This window comes from Chelonia mydas, chromosome 10 (genome assembly GCF_015237465.2).
Source record: "Chelonia mydas isolate rCheMyd1 chromosome 10, rCheMyd1.pri.v2, whole genome shotgun sequence".
Classification (NCBI taxonomy): domain Eukaryota; kingdom Metazoa; phylum Chordata; order Testudines; family Cheloniidae; genus Chelonia; species Chelonia mydas.
Window position 1 is genome coordinate 6,453,796 of NC_051250.2, and position 12,131 is coordinate 6,465,926.

The 12,131-nt window shown below is 45.4% G+C and overlaps 1 protein-coding gene across 2 annotated transcripts in view; it reads left to right on the forward strand.

The window, feature by feature from the left end:
• CACNA1H (calcium voltage-gated channel subunit alpha1 H) overlaps positions 1-12,131 on the forward strand; it is a 480,369-nt gene that overhangs the window by 289,809 nt on the left and 178,429 nt on the right. The gene's annotated exons all lie outside the window — the stretch shown is intronic.

Below are 12,131 nucleotides of genomic sequence, written 5' to 3' on the forward strand. Positions count from 1 at the left end.
ATGCCGCTGTGGAGACAACGAATTGCTTGGCTCCCCTTTGAACTGGCCACAGTGCTACAGCCATGAAACCCCACTGGAGTGAATATGGCGTTGCACTGGTGACGCGTGAATTAGACACGTTTTCTTTAAAGGGAAGATTATCACGGCTGTATTCTGCCCTTCTGAAGGTATGTGGTGATTTTTAGGGCTGTGTGGGGGACACACTGTGGACCCAGTTAACTAGGGTTTTCAGGTAACTGGCTGTATAATGTATTTATATGATCGTAGCACCCAAAGAACCCTCTCAGAATTGCACCCCACGAGGCTGGGGGCTGAACTAACACAGGAAGAGCCAGTCCCTGCTCTGGAGAGCTGACGTGAATCTACATGTAGACACCAAAGGCTCTGTAGGTGCCACTTGCATCCCATGCTGCAGAGACCACAGAAGCTGCCGAGTCGTGCAGCTATGAAGGCGTCCCAAGGATCTGGGTCACTCACCGACATAGTGGTTTTCTGCCTTATCACCTCTGCCCGCCCCCTTTTGGGGGGCGGGCAAAGACTCTGGCCCCACCCACCCAGTGGCCATTCATGGCAATCAAGCAATGTGGTTGCGACTCAATATGCTCAGTAAATCCCCCAGGGTCTGAACAAGGGGTTGGGGGGGGGGTTCTTCCTCGTCTGACTGACAGCTAGGCTGAGGCCTCTCAGGGAGGGCAAGTAAAACTGATATTCCAAAGAGTGGGAGAAGCAAAGACCTAGACTCTCCTGGGCAGCGTACGTAGATTGTAAACCTTGCGAAAATCTAGTCCCCTGCTTCCCTCGGGCAAGTCATATTTTTATGGGTGAGTAAAATATCATTAGTTTTAGCATTATCATCAAACCTGGTGAAGGGCAGGGGTGTAGATTTTGTACCTGGGCTGGTAAATGTTCGTATCTTGATTTTAGTAAAGTTTTGGACGCAGTCCCCCATGAAATTCTCATAGGCAAAGGAGGGAAATGTGATCTAGAGCAATTACTATAAGGTGGGTGCATAACTGATTGAAAGACTGTACTCAGAGAGTAGTTATCAATGATTAGCTGTTGAGATGGGAGGGCTTATCTAATGGGGTTTGCAGGGGTCAGTCCTGGGTCCGGTACTATTCAGTATTTTCATTAATGACTTCAATAATGGAGTGGAGAGCACTCTTATAAAATTTGCGGATGACACCACGCTGGGAGGGTTTGCAAGCCCTTTAGAGGACAAGATTGGAGTTCAAAATGACCTTGACACATTAGAAAATGGGTCTGAAATCAACAAGATGAAATTCAGTAAAGACAAGTGCAAAGTACAACTACAAAATGGGGAATAACTAGCTAGGTTGTAGTATCACTGAAAAGGATCTGGAGGTTACGAGTGGATCACAACTTGAATATGAGCCAACGATGTGCAAAAAAGGCTAATATCATTCTAGAGTGTATTAATGGGAGTGTCGAACGTAAGAGACGGGAGGTAATTGTCCCACTCCATTCAGCACTGGTGAGGCCACAGCTGGAGTCCTGTGTCCAGGTCTGGGCACCACGCTTAAGGAAAGAGGTGGACAAATTGGAGAGAGCCCAGAGAAGAGCAACAAAAACGATAGAAGGTTTAGAAAACCTGACTTATGAGGAAAGGTTAAAAAAAGGGGGCATGTTTAGTCTGGAGAAAAGACGGGGAGGGGGGGTTGGGAGGGACCTGATAAGTCTTCAAATATGTTAAGGGCTATTATAGAGAGGGCTTTGATCAATTGTTCTCCCTGCCCATGAAGGTAGGAGAAATAGTAATGGGCTGATCTACAGAAAGGGAGATTTAGATTAGGTAGTAGGAAAAAGTTTCTGATTCAAAGAGTAGTTAGGCTCTGGGATAGGCTTCCAAGGAAGGTTGTGGCATCCCCATCACTGGAGGTTTTTAAGAACAGGCTGGACGAACACCTCTCTGGGGTGGTCTAGGTTTACGTGGTCCTGCCTCAGCACAGGGGGCTGGACTTAGTGAATTCTCAAGGTCCTTTCCAGCCTGATATCTCTATGGTTCTATGGATATTTTGCAAGGCTATTTTAAACTCTTTGGGACAGGGAAACTTGTCTCCATTTCTGTCTATAAAGTTCCCAGCACGCTGATATCTCAAGGCAAATAAAATGTTCCTTTCAGGGGGGAAAAATCAAGGCTAAGAAGATCCCGATTTTCTAGATAGGCTCATTGCTCCTCTCAGATGTTTTGCCATTTCTTTGTGCTCAGGATTAGTGGCACAACAGTCTGTGCTTCTGGTGAAATACCGAAGAGCGTTCATTGCAAGGTGGAACAAAATTGGGTTCACCCCCTGTAGAAAGTTCAAGTGGTCCCTAAGCCCATTTTCAAGTGGATTCAGCTGTTTATCTCTAAATTCAATTTGAAAGATGAGCCAACCAGTTGAAATTGTTTCTGGGTTGCTACCATCCCTCTTCTGAGAGATCCTTCACTGATATGCTAATTCTATATCACTTTCATCACTCTTTAACTAAAATCCTCTCTTTTTGGAGAGGCAGGGTAATTGTTTGCAAATCCTCAGGTTCCCTCCAGAAATTGCTTTTCCTGCTCCTGTTTAAAAATGCATTTCAATTGTATGGCATTATCATTGAGCATCCCACTTAGATTAATTGCCCATAATGTCGGCACAGCTACAGACAGCAAAACAAACTCCCACTAAATTGTTCTGATTCCAATACCTTACATGAACGGGCAAGAAAACAGATGATGTTTGACTGCAGGAATACTCTTTGAAGTTTCTCTCGGCTCTTGCAGTTTTTAGACTTTCTTTTTTTAAAAAAAATTCCGTGGTGACATTTTTTCAAGTCAGAAAAAACTTTGGAGGGTACACACAAGGACTGAAGGGACCTCAGAGGCTTTGGATTCAGAATCTAATTTTTTATCACGATTTCTCATCAGGCCAGAAATATCCCAGGGAGTAGCCTTTCTCATGGGTTTTTGGCTCCGTTGTTTCTAGTCCCGGCTGGGAGTGGGAAAAGTGCAGAGTGGAACAAAAATATGACCTAGTTGGTAAGGGAGCTCTCTGAACTTCTTCAAACCACAAGAAAGATTCAGGTTTTGGGGGTAAAGGTTCAAATTGGTTCTTATTTTTTTCTGCATCCATTCAGCCACCCCCTAGCTGCCTTTTGAATTAGAAGGTGTTTTAGGCTGTAATTCAGGAGAGCATTTAAACCTGTGCCTAATTTAACTTGAAGTCAGTGGAATTTAAGCACATGCTTAAGTGCTTGGTTGAATTGGGGCCTTAAGGACAATCATTTCATTCTAAGAGCTTGTCTGCACGACAGAGCCTCTGCCAGTACAGCTATGCCAACATAATTATGCGGAGACGTAGCATATTCTGGCATAGCTGCACCACTTCCCCAAACAACATTAGCTATGCCAGCAAAAGCACTCTTCTGTCGATATAGTTGTGTATGCATGGGAGGGGTTATCTGGCATCCTTCTATCAGCTAGGGGGAGATGATTTTTTCGCAGTCCTAGCTAACATAGCTATGTTGGCACAACTTTGTATTGTAGACTAAACCTAAGTAAATGGGTCTGAACCAACACCCTGTCTCTAAATGCCTCCACAGCTTTGGGGAAATTTTGATCCGGGTCCAAACTTTATGGTTCTGCTTTATGAGTTTGCTACTGAGGCTTTGAAGTGGGATTTTTTGGGCGCTTGGTGCCATAATCCCTGTTTTGCTTTTTCTTCAGAAGAGGGGTAATAATGAAAAAAAATGATGAATTTCTAACAGACTATGAGATTAAATTCAAAGAGCTAAACCCATGTTTTGAGTTGCTTGGCCTGATGAGCCCCTGGGACAGGCTCATAGTGTTAATAGCATCTTGAATTAGTGCCAAAGTAGGATTAGTATTCTTAGAAGGATCTCAATTCCTGGAGGGTAGATAAGCAGAGACTGTTTCTTGTTTATAAGGCACTAACTCTGTCCACTTTTGACTTTGGTATTTTTAGTGCTCCAGCCTGATGTCTGATACGATCCAGGATCTGCCCTGAATGGATCGTGATAACCCACCATTTTTATTTTTTCAGAGCAACTGATGACCAGGATAATAATGCTGACTTATGTTTGTACAGTCAGGCAGCTTTGATCCAGGGGGATTCCAAAGCTTAACACAGAGGGAAATTCATCCCCTGCTGAAACCCTGAATAAGGCGACTCATCCCATAAATCAGTATAACAATTGGCACTAATCAGCCATAGAGACTAAGCCACTCTCCAGCCATAGAATGGAATTGAGCTGTGAGAGAGAACGGGGTGGAGAAGGTGGGAAGGGAACCTTGCACTGCGACTCCCATTCCTGTGCTGTGATTGATGAGGGTCATTGCACAACTTTCCTGGACATAATTCAACCCGCGAAACCCCCTTCCCTTGCCTCCCTGAGATGCAGCATGTCGGCTTGGCCTCATCTGGAGTGTGTTAAAATCAGCCTTGCCAAATTGCCATAAATTGGGGGTGTGTAGGAAGGAGTAAAATATCTACCTGCCCATCAGAAAAAGAGACTTCCCTTGAGTGAGTGGCTTGGGATAGACTTTCACAAAGCTGATCTAAATAGAGTAGTGTAGGAATAGCGGTTCTTAGACTTCCCCCTACTGGGACCCAGGGCTGGATTAGGTCAGCCTGGAACATACCAGGATACAGGATTCCCCATGCCCACACCCCATACTGTCCCCCCATCCAGTGGTGAGCTGCCAGAAGCTGAAGAACCGGTTCCTTCAGTCACTTCGTATCTTCGGCGGCACTTAGGCGGCATGTCCTTCAGTCGCTCCGGGAGTTGCCGTCGAAGGCTCGGAGTGCCGCCGGGTGAGTAAAAATTCACAGGGGAGCCTCCCCAGCCGAGAGCTCAGGCAGGATGGACAGGACAGTCCTGCAGGCAGCATGTGGCCCGCAAGCCGGAGTTTGCCCAACCCTTTAACAACCGGTTCTAAACTGACTTCAAAATTTAACAACTGGTTCGCGCAAACCGGCGCCAGCTCGCCACTGGCCCCATCCATCCATTAAGGGATGGGGAATATGTTCCCTTTGAGAGAGGTGGGGCAGTAACATGGTTCCCCCCCCCCCCCAGGGACACATGGTGCTTGGACCCTTCCCTTGGGGCAGCAGGCTCACGTCCCCTGCACAGAGGCAGGAGAGCTGTCAGGGGCACCCCCATATTTAACCAGCGGCTGGAATGCATCTGTTTGAGTGAGTGGACCAGGCCTGCTGTACATGTCTTCTAGCGCGCACACAGCCCTCTGTTGGAATAGTGCTGGCCGTAGCTTCTAAGTGGCGTTAACACCCCCTTGAGATGTATGGTGCAGGTCTCCCCCTCACAGCTGTTGTTTCAGGCTCTCTTCAGATTCAGGCAGAGTTTACTGTGCCAGTTGCAATGGGGTAACATTTTTCAAGCTTTTCTTCACAATCATGAGGGGTAGAGACTTACTTTAAAAAAAAAAACTGGATTCTAACAGTCACATGATTTTTGGTTGGCGTCAGAAATCCAATGGAATCAAAGACAATGTGACCCAAAGCCCACTGACCTCAAAGGGAGTCTTGCTACTGACTTCAGTGGGCTTTGGATCAGGCCCCAAAGGAATAAATTGAGAAGAGACGGAAGAGACGGAGAAGGGGGCGTCATGGGTCAGTTCAGGGAGGGCCGTCAATGCATGGAGGCAGCGTGGAATGAAGTGCACAGATGTTTGTGAGGGAAGGTGGATGGCTGAATGGGAGAGGATGAGGGACAATGAGAAAAGAGACCAGCATGCAAAAGTGTGGAAGGGCACAGCTGTGATGGTCCTTGATGACCAGGACAAAAAGCTTGATGTTGATGAGCCAGCAAGGAAGGAGTCAGTGGAGGAATCCAATGCAGGGAGAGGTGACCTGGTGAAAATGGTGGGGCCGGAAAATGGTCTTGGCAGCTGGTGTTTCAAAAGAGACTGGTGGAAGCCGAATTGGGTATTGAGGGCTAACTGCATTGAGAGCTCAGCTTTGGAAGAACAATCATCTAAGCAGATTTTAACTGCAGTTACTGCATAGTAGATGGAAGGAATTAGAGGACAGTTCTAACAGGGAACCAAAAGCCTCCAAAGAGGAGATCTGTCAAAAATAGCACAGCAATTTATCCACACGACAACCTTGCACTTTGCCTGGCCCCATCCAATTCTATTACCCCTTCGCTTTCATGTGCAATAAATTCATCCACAAGATATTTTTTCAAAGAAAAGAAAGAAAGGCGGAACCCAGCCAATAAAAACATCATCTGTATTAGAAATTATTCCTTGGAAATGACTGGGAAAAAAGATAATTCCACGATTTATGTTTTTGGCACGGGCTGTAAGGTTTTTAATAGTGGTCACTGTTTTCGAGCTCATTTCATTGCTGGGTTGTTGTTATTTTTTTAAAAGTATGTGATTTAAAATGGGCACCACATGTAATGAAACTGAAAAGAAATCATGAGGCTTGTTTTCAGCCTAACTGATGCTAATCATCTTTTCCCATGGCACACTTGGCATTTTACTAAGAGGGTCCAGCTTGCATAGATAGCTAACAGATGGGATCAGTCTCTAGAGCGGTGCCACTAAACAACCAAGTTGTCTGGCAGAGGAAATAGATTTTACCTTCTTTTTCCCAAAAATGGTTAGGATGGGGGAAGGAGAATAGGATAAGAGCAAAAATTCTTCCTAGCACTGGGAATTACATGAGCCCTTTGCTTTTCCAAAGATAGATTTGTTAGTCAAGTCTGAAGGGCAGTACTATTGAATGTGTTCCTTGGGGGTTAGAATTACAGAGTGCATTGGGAATGAATGCTATGAAATAGAAACTCATTGTGCACTCAAGTTAGTCTCCTATTGTATTTTAAATATATATATATTTGTTGTGACATTGCAGCTCCTCAAGCTTGCGCTTTTTAGTGACTTTAGGGAAGCAACACGTTGAATAGTTAATGCACACGACTGGGAGTTGAGGAAGACCGAGTTTTACTCTTAGCTCTTTCACTGACTTGTTCGGTGACTTTTGAAGAGTTTTTATGCTGTCTGTCCATCAGTTTCTCCATTTGTATAGGGGGTAACATCTACGTCACAAGACATTGTGAGACTAGTTATTACTATTGAGGTTTATCTTACTGGTAAGGATTCTCTCTTCCTGATCCTGCCACTTTGCACCACTCGGACAGGGTAAAGTGATGGACTCTGGCCCTAACCGGTATAGGTTCCCCTACAGTTCCCTTGCCACAGTGAAGTTCTCAGGTGGTGTAAAGTAGCATAGCCATCTGCTACGCTAACCGCCCCCCTACATCCTGCTATGGGGGTGGGAGGGCTTGCGTTGGGGGTGGTGTGGAGCATGTCTGCACTAGGCTAACTCACAGCTGATATAAGATCCCACAAGGACCAGAACCAGTCTATGTACGATGTTGTAGCCTCCAGCCTCTTGTAATTTATGCCAAAAGGCCTGGGATGGTGCAAATGCAGTTGGGGAATTAGGGAGGCGTAACTTGCCCCGCTACTCATCCTCTTCCCCCAGCATCAAGCTTATCTCTGTATGGGAGAAGAGCTGAGCTATTGCTCGTAGCTGATGATCTCACAGTGCTTTGAGATCCTTGGATGGAATGTGCATAAATCAGTGCAGCCCCATTGACGTCAATGCAGCTATATTGACTTCCACAAGCTGAGGGTCTGGTCTGGTTAGGCCAAAAAAGTGGCACTGCCTGGGCAACTGGGCCAAATCCTGATGTTCTTAGCCCATACGCAGACAAAACTCCCTCTGAAGTCAAAGGACATCGAGCTGCAGCCCTGTGTAATTAAGAACTACTCAGCGATGCATTAGACATGACTTGGGAGTTGGCTGGAAGAAGCAGCAACCTGAAAATTAAGAGGGTAAGAGAGAAAATACATCAGAATTTAAATGCCATTCTCTATCCAAATGGGATAACTAATGGAAGGTAACATCTTGCAGGGGCGGGGAAATTAAGGGAGAAATAGCTCTACACAGAGAGTACTTTGCAGAGCAGCCTCTTAACGGGATAAAATGCCCCTGAAGACTGCACTGTCGCCAGCATTATCTGTCAGACAGACTGATTTGCACCATGCGTGATGTTTTCCATCGGAATGTTCAGTTCCTAGAGCTCTTTCCTTTTTTGGAACTTAGCATTGTTGGGGTTTTTTTAGTTCTCCTTTTCTTTCTCTCAAAGCTACAATTATCAGCTGCTCAAATTATGGTTGGTTGGTTTTGGAAAGACTCATTTAACCTTTATTGAACCGCTAATTTGCATGTCATTATTCGTCAGGATGGGCTTTTTTCTTGCTTTAACTTAAACTTGGAAGTCACCCTGACCTCTAACTACAAAGCACAGAGCGAAGGCACAGTTTGACCCTTCATTTATGAGAATCTCTGGTTTGTTGGGTAAGCCCCATCCGTAAGTCCTTGACCAGTACAGTTAGGCTTGGAAGACTGTTTTTTAATGGTGAATGTCAATTAGCGTCGATATCACCATACATACACAAGCGTATGTATTCCCATCCAGAATAATTGATATTTACAGTTAGGCAACGTAAGGAAAATGCTGCTTGAAAACTTCTTAGAGTTGATTTAAGGACACGTAATTTGTCATTTTGACAAGTGATGTTGACAATTTGTGTTGTAACAGTTATAAAGCTTTACCTTTTTTTTAATCTCAACATCCACTGTCATTGAATAATTATTGTCTAACCCACACACCCACCCCATAATTTCCCGCAACTGCGAAAATTTAAATGGATAAAAATCAGGAAAACATTCTTATAAATAAACAGCAATATTATCGGTCGAAATTATTTTAAAAAACTTAAAATCTAATTCTGCCAAGCCTAAAAATATTAGACAGACAAGGTGGGTAAGGTAATTTCTTTGATTGGACCAACTTCTGTTGGTGACAGAGACAAGCTTTTGAGCTTACACTGAGCTCTTCTTTAGGGCTGTATAAGCTCAAAAACGAGTCTCTTTCGGAAGCTGGTCCAATAAAAGATATTACATTATCCACTTTTTCTCTCTAATATCTTGAGACTCACATGGTTACAACAAGGTTGCAAAGCCTACGTATAGTCAAGGAAACCATGCTAGCAACGGTCATTTTTAAACATGGTTTCTTCCACAGGGCCAAGAAAGACAAACCCCTTAATGGTACTAGTTTGCCATGGCTTGTTTAGGGGACAGGCCCAACGTTATTAGGGAAGCTTTGTGCATCAATGTGTAAATGAACCGTCGTCACACGCATACGCTTAGCATGGGACTTTCAGACAGCACCAAACTCTATGCACTAGGAGAACAAGGCCTTGTAGAAGTAGATATTATGACTGAGGTTTCTTTCCTTCTCCCTGCTGGGCTGCTGCATCTTTTCCACAGAGCAGAGTCTTTCCCCTAATTGATTCTGCTCCAGTTTTCAATCTCTGGCTCACCATCTTCCTCTGCAATATTTCCGTGGCAGTGGGAGGACTAAACAGCAGGAGGAGAAAAGCTAGCTTGCTACTTTTTCACTTCCATTAGCTGAAGCTACGGTAGCATGAGACACCGTCATGGCGTTCAGAGGGTTTCTCTGCTGTCTGGCGTTCCAGCACAGCTGATGTGACATTTCCACTGCCTTGGGGTTGTCGATTGGTTTGCATGGATGCCGGCTCACTGTCTGGCCCTATTTCATCAGGTGAGAAATCAACAATATTATTAAGAGGTAGCAGTTTTACAATTGTCCATGTTCTTTGCAGAATTCTAAGCTGTAGGGATGGGTGCCGTCACTCGCCCCACCAAAATGAAGCCACCTCTAGGGTGGGACACATCAGCCACTAAAATGACACCAGCAATATCATACAACCGTTTAGTGCAGGAAAGGGGGAAGAACCTTGTATTCAGATTGCCAACTCTTTGGGGTGCAGTCTAGATCTTCATGCTACCTGTACTGTCAAGTGCCAAGCCCATTTCTGGGTGTCATAAATATATAATTACTACTACTAATGATTCATTTCAAGAGAATTCATTTTCATTTTACCCATATTGGTATTTGGCCCCAATACCCCTAATTTTGTGAAAAACAGCACGAGTAGCCCAGAATTACCCCCTAGCTCCCTGATTTGGGTATTTAAGAATAACAGTTCTAACTAACTACCTTAGGAACTTCTATCCCGTCCCCCACCCCATTACCATAGCATCTGAGTGCATCACAGTTTTTATCCTCCCAACTCCCCTGTGAGGTCAGGCAGGTCTCTTCTCTGCATTTGACAGAAGGAGAACTGAGGCACAGCGAGGCTAAGGGCTTGTCCTCACTGCTGTGTTAGCTGTAGGTATAACTCAAGTACTCCCCCAACATGACTCCCATCTGTACCCAAAAGTCTTTAGCTCGAGTTCAGTGGTGCTTTAAACTCCAGCTAGCTGGCCTGACAGGATGTAGGTTGAAGGTATAGTGGCATTTGAGCTAGTGATGTACCGGGGACTCAAACTACTCTGGGCTGCTCATACCACCAGCCTGTTGCCTCATTCGACCCAACTCGAGTTAACGTTTGCAGCGAAGGCAAGCCCTCAGTGACTTGCCCTAGATCACACGGGAAGACTCGGATGAAATGGGGTCTCCTACTTCCAGGACTAGTGCCCTAACTTAGTGACCCATGTCTGGGAGATCTTCCACAGGACTTTCCTATTGCCACTGCTACTAGAAAAGAATTATAGCCTAACTACGGCTAACCAGTAATAGGAAGCGTGGAGTATACGTGGTGATAGGTTCTTTATGTTGTACAGCAGTCTGGTTAATCCCCTCTGTCTCCACGATTCACAGGCACGCTCTTAACATTCGCCTGCTTTCTTCCTGTTCCCGTCCTTGTAAATTGCATTGAAATCGTGGTTTGCCCCTTGGAGGACTCTACGGATCTGTCCTTTACTTCTGGAACAATTAGTGCCTTTTGAAAATGCTCGATATGGAATCCCCACCCCCAAACCCTGACAATTCAATACCAATCAGGGAAAGGGATTGCAGTGCTGTTTCCCTGAGGCAGCCAGACAATCAGTCAGGCATTGTGAAAGGACTGGCGGCCTGACAGCAGCGCAGTCTGACAGCACTTGAGAGCACACCGGGAGAACGGTGGTGGGCATCATGGGCTTAAAGTGGTGTCAGCAAAGCTTCTGTATGTTGCAGGTAACGTTCACCCGTCTCGTTGATAGTTTGCACCCTCTGGGACCTTCATGTTCCCGCCATTTTTCTCTCCTATCACCGAAATATAGCACAGAAATTAAAGTTTCCTGTGGCTGTGAAGAGCAGGTTTTGACACATCCACTGGCACCAGTGATGAAATCTTGGGCCCACTGTAAAGCACTGACTTAGTGTGTATATCAGAGTGATATCGCCCTCTGGTGGCTGGTTCAGAAAGAGGATAAAAGACCTACTGCTACCATCAGGTAGGAAGGTTCTTCTTTAGCTTCAGTGGCAGAGGCCTGTATTTTTTGGAGTGGAAGGGACAGATTTCTAGCCCTGCTCCCTATATGAGTGTGATTGTTGTCTGTAGGCCAAGGATTTGTTACACCCCAGCTGGGGCGCTGACAGGTTGTGGATATTATAAGAATGCTTCTGCCCAGATGAATTTTGGGTAGGTAAGGATTCCTCAGGGCATCGGGTGAGTTACTTGTTGGCACGTGTTTGTTTCCCAGAAGGTAGTTTTTGAATAGAAGACGATGCTGGCAGGTGGGCTGAAGAGTAGGGACGTTTCTTTAGAAAGTTTATTGAGCCCTTAGTCCATCGGAGAGAGACACAGCCTTTGGCCTCACACGTCATCCTGCCCTGCAGTGTGAATTCATTGAATAACACTGAGTTCCTGAGTCAGGAGGGGGAACTCCCAGCATGTAAAATGCAGCTTCAGTGGAGATGAGCCTTGGCAGCCCAGAGTTTTAAAACTTTAAGTCTTGATTCACCCACACCCGGAGCATTCTGGGAAGCCACCTTGCAAGCATCCAATTCACATGCAGTTCCGAGATGTAAAGTCTGTCTTTTATCCTACTCTCCTCATTTCTGTTGACTTCACTGGCTCGTGCAGGAGTGCTCCCTCCCCGCCCTATTGAATCCCATGAGCAAAATCAAAGAGGGAAGAGGTTTGGAGGGAAGTTGTATGCAGGCAGCCAAGG